Source organism: Portunus trituberculatus, chromosome 27 (genome assembly GCF_017591435.1).
Source record: "Portunus trituberculatus isolate SZX2019 chromosome 27, ASM1759143v1, whole genome shotgun sequence".
NCBI lineage: Eukaryota > Metazoa > Arthropoda > Malacostraca > Decapoda > Portunidae > Portunus > Portunus trituberculatus.
In genome coordinates this window covers 17532402-17537401 of record NC_059281.1, presented here as the reverse complement: position 1 = coordinate 17537401, position 5000 = coordinate 17532402, and the positions used below count along the sequence as shown (strand labels likewise).

At 42.9% G+C, this 5000-nt stretch overlaps 1 protein-coding gene across 4 annotated transcripts in view; it reads right to left on the bottom strand.

Annotated features, from left to right (window-relative positions):
* Window positions 1-5000, bottom strand: part of LOC123509535 — a 51103-nt gene that overhangs the window by 33349 nt on the left and 12754 nt on the right. The window lies entirely within an intron of this gene.

The following is a 5000-nucleotide window of genomic DNA, read 5'->3' as shown; positions in this document are numbered from 1 at the left end:
TGCTGACGGTAACGCCACACTGTGCACCTAACGGGGAGAAGGGCGCTTACTGTCTTGCGGTGCTTGAATGATGGTGACGCCGCTTGGCCTTGAAGTGTCGAAGTGTTTCCCTCGAGAAAACGCCGTGGAGACGTGACGCTGTGGTTTTAAGATGATGAATGATGGTAATGAGAGGGTGGTGGTGGAGGTGGTAGTGTGGGGGGTTGTGTGGGCAGAGGATGCGTCTCTCTCTCGTGTCTGTGTTGCTGGGTATTTCGCAACGTTTTTTACGCGTCCGAGGTGGTGTTTCACAAGACATCATCCTCCTTCTCCTCCTACCTCCTCCTGATCCTCTTCTCCCTTCTCCCACGTACCTTCCTTCGTGTGCTTGTTTGTTTGCTCGTCTGAGAATATGATGGTAGTGTGTGTGTGTGTGTGTGTGTGTGTGTGTGTGTGTGTGTGTGTGTGTGTGTGTGTGTGTGTGTGCGTGAGAGAGTGTGTGTGTGACAGCCCAGATGACAGATAGCGTAGAACTGTAAGGCGATGAAGGAAGGTGACGCATTACACACACCAACGTTGCAGCTGTGGTCTGTGAATATTTGAAGACCTCCAGACCTCTGTTTTGTGGTTGACTGCGGTGTGTACTGTGTGAGATGACAGAGTAAAGAAGAGCGATGCGTATGACAGCAATGAGGTTAGAAGTGCAGAGAGAAGCAATGCACTTTCTTTTTTGTGGCATTGCTTTACTGCGCGCGTTGCTGAGTGCTGTGGCTGAAGTGTTTCGAGGTCATAGAGTGTTATGACGGCAGTGGTGATGCAGCTGGGAGGTGGAAGGACAAAGGGACGGCGAGAAGAGAGGAGGAGGAGGAGGAGGAGGAGGAGCAGTAACAACGATGAGCTCATGCAAGTCTCCACACCAGACGACAGTAACGTCACGACGCCCTCCATGAACAAGCCTCTTTATCGCTTGTTTGTTGGGGCGTATCGGCCAGAGAGAGAGAGAGAGAGAGAGAGAGAGAGAGAGAGAGAGAGAGAGAGAAAGGGGTTGATGAGTCGTAAGTAAACAAAGTAGTTGCGTAAAATCTCATGTTTTCTTCAGTTATTTCCAAGCTCGCGTGCGGGAATTCCCCAAATACAGCCTCCGGGTCGCTTGCTAGGGTCACGTCTCCTTTATAATCCGTCTCTAATTGCTCTTTCATCCGCGGCTAATTAAAGGGACGATCAGGAGGTGGTCGTGGATCAGACTCAGCGCCCTAGAGAGAGAGAGAGAGAGAGAGAGAGAGAGAGAGAGAGAGAGAGAGAGAGAGAGAAAGAGAGAGTCTCGTGATGGATTCTTGTGCCTCACTTTCCCTTAGCGGACGATGACCTCTCCTATCCCTTCACGTGCATAACGGTCTCTCTCTCTCTCTCTGATGCTGCTACCTATATTACAAGAATATGTAACATCAGCATTTCGAGAGAGAGAGAGAGAGAGAGAGAGAGACAGACAGACAGATGGAGACATACAGACATATCGAATGGTACTGAACACAAACTGCTATTGCAAGATTACATACTGTTTAGAAATTCCTGCCGTTCCCAACCCATTCTCTCAGAATCTTCAGAGATACCAATTAGTTTTGATCTCCGGGAGTCCAGGGCGGCCCTCCAGTGGCTCCCATGACCTTACATTAATAGAAATTTCAAGACTATCTTCCCGTACCACGTTTGCTCCAAATAGGCGAGTCTCTGCTAAAGGCACACACGTTTTCTTTACCTGTCTTCCCTTGGTATGCTTTAATTTATTCTTCTGGGATGAGATTAGTTTCGTTGGCAGGTAGAAACATGATTCAATTACCTCGTGTTGTAAGGAAGGAAGGAAGGAAGGAAGGAGGATGTGTAAAAGGAGATAAACAGATGCTTGGATATGACGGGAGAGAAGGAGGAACTGCAAATGGAAGGAAAGGAAATACAAGTAGAAGGAATGATACTGCAGAGAAAGAGAAGAGAGAGAATGTAAAAAAAGAAGAATTGATGATTTAATGAGTGAAAGTGAGAGGAAAAAAGATGTAAGACTATATAATAAAAGAGTGAATAGAGGTAAAGAAGAAAGAAAGGCGTTCAAAAATATAAAATAAAAGGGATAAGAAAGAGAAAAAGACGTGAAAGAGAGAGGGAGAGAGGGAGAGAGGAAGACAAAGAATAAAAAAAGACAAAAGACGGTAAAGGTGGTAGGAGAGAAAAATAACTGAGAAGGAAATGAAAGTAAATGGATTTATATAGATAAGAAGGAATATTAAGGAAGGGAAAGAGAAGGAGAAAGACGAAAGGAAACGAAATTGAATAAAACGGATGCAAATATTAAAACAAAACCAGGAAAACAGCTTGAGGAAGACAACAAAGGAGATAAAAGTGGAAAGAACAAAAGGAGGAGGAGGAGGAGGAGGAGGAGGAGGAGGAGGAGGAGGAGGAGGAAGAGGAGGAGGAGGGGAAAGAGGAGAACACATGCGACAAGGGAAATAGATCCATGAACATCAAAATATTAAACAATTGAGTTAAAATAAAAATATTGACGTGTGTGTGTGTGTGTGTGTGTGTGTGTGTGTGTGTGTGTGTGTTAAGATTGCGTGAGGGTACATTGAGGATTAGCGAAGGTACACAAAGGTCACACTTAAACGCACGCACACACACACACACACACACACACACACACACACACACACATTGTCACTGCCATTAGAGGAAAAAAAAAAAAAAAACATTTGCATTTATAACAACAACTAAACCACTACCACCAGCACCAACATCACCACCACCACCACCACCACCAACAGTAGCAACAACAATAACAACACAAAATCAAATATAAAATGGAAATCACGACCCGGAACAAATAATTAGATTCCACAACCCCTTTAAAAAAATAAAGGAATCAGCGAATAAATAATAAAAAGTCAATAAAACAAAAGTAAAGAAAAAAATGTCAGCTCAAAAGAAAATTACAAATGAGAGAGAGAGAGAGAGAGAGAGAGAGAGAGAGAGAGAGAGAGAGAGAGAGACTCGTAATCTTGAACTTCGCAGAGGCTCATTTGTTTATCGTCAGAAGCCTCAGGAATTGCTTCGTGAGGTTTTGAATTCTTTATTTTCTGGCGAGGCTAAGCAAATTTTCTCCCTCTTAACAGACCCAAAGTGTTGCCTCGATAAATCTCGCATGTTTGTCTATGAACCTTCAAGTGTTGCTTCGTGAGGCCTCGAGTGATTCACCCTCCATTGGCCGCCAGCATTTTTTTTAACAATTTCATTAATGTTTCTTTTCTTCTTTATTCGTATATATTCTATTTTTTTTACTTCTGGGATGTTAGGAAGTCTCGAATAAAAAAAAGTTTCGTTGCGGTATTTTTCAAGACAATAATGTTTCAAGTTGTGGTTGAAGTAGCAATGGTGGTGATAGTAGTAGTAGTAGTAGTAGTAGTAGTAATAGTAGTAGTAGTAGTAGTAACAACAATACCTGGATAAAGAGAACCACATAGAAGACACAAATACGTATACTTTTTACCGAGAATCTTTTTATAAAGACTAACTAAACCCAAATACAAATACTTCTACATGTTTACTGTAAAATAATATAACTTTACATGACGTATGACGAAAAGATTAAAATAAAGTATGACTGACACACACACACACACACACACACACACACACACACACACACACACACACACCGTTATAAGCTCACGTTGGAGAGGAGGCGTGGGTAGTGGCGGAGAGTGGAGGAGGAACAGAAGTGATGGAAGAAGAGAAGGATTAGATCGAATTAAGAAGAAAAATCGACGTTCAGAACCTTTAGCGGTCTGTTTGATTTCACTTCTCTACACTGACTAAAGGAGGAGGAGGAGGAGGAGGATGAGATGGAGGAGAAAGGCAATTTATGATCAAGAGAGAGGAAATCTACGGAAGAGGAAAGGAGGAGGAATAGAAGATGGAAGAGGAAGAAGGGAAGGACTAAAGGAGGCTGTGTAGAGAGGAAAGGGATGAGGGGAATGAGAAGGGACGGACGGTCAGAGAGAGAGAGAGAGAGAGAGAGAGAGAGAGAGAGAGAGAGAGAGAGAGAAAGAGAAAGGAGTGCTTTTACTTTTAGAACGTTTTTTCTCCTCTTCCCCTCCGGCAGTGCCCTTCGTCAGCATCTAAGGAGCCGTTCCTCCGCCGCGGGGTGAGTCTATAAGCCTATACGAAAATATCATCCCTTTTAAAAATTCTTCTAAGGAAAGGCAGACTGAGTTTAAGTGGTCACCGCCTTAAATTTCTCTTTACTACAGCATTTTTTTCCTCCACACCAATAAAATCCGTTTTCTGTGAGGACATTTCCTGGAGTAGAAAAATAATTGCAGTAGGTTCGCTATTTTTTTTTGTCTCAGTCAACTTTTACGCAACAGCATTCCTCTTATCCTCTTTGTCTTGTGTTTCTTCCCGTCCATTTCCTCTTCCTTCTTCCCTCTCTTCCTTCCTTTTCCCATCTTAGGAACATTTCTCTCCTACTCTTCCTCGTCCCTTACCTACGTACATACTTGCTCCTGCCTATCCTGTTCTCCCACACGTTGTTTAGAAGACACCTTTGATGTATCCAAGAAATTTCTTATTACTTCCTGATTTCTTATTTTTCTTCTTCTTTCTTCCATTTCTCATCTCCGTTCCTACTTTATATTCCCTATTTCATTTTTAATGTCCATTCTCTCTTTACCTCTCCTTAGTCTATTATTGTTTCTCCTTTTCTCTCTTCGTCTTTGTTTTCTTTCCATTTTCTTCTCATTAAAATTCAGTTACTTTTCCTTTCCTCTCCTTCATTTTGCATTTCTTTAATTTCCTCTCTCTCTCTTTGTCATCAACACCTATTCCTTCTCCTTCAGTCCTAAATCTCTCCTTCAATAAGCAATACTTCTCTCCTTCAGTTCCCTTTCCCGCATTTCTTCCTTCAGTCCTCCCCGACCCCCACGAAGGCAGTACAGGTGAGGGTCAGGTGCAGGCGAGTGGAGGTGAGACAG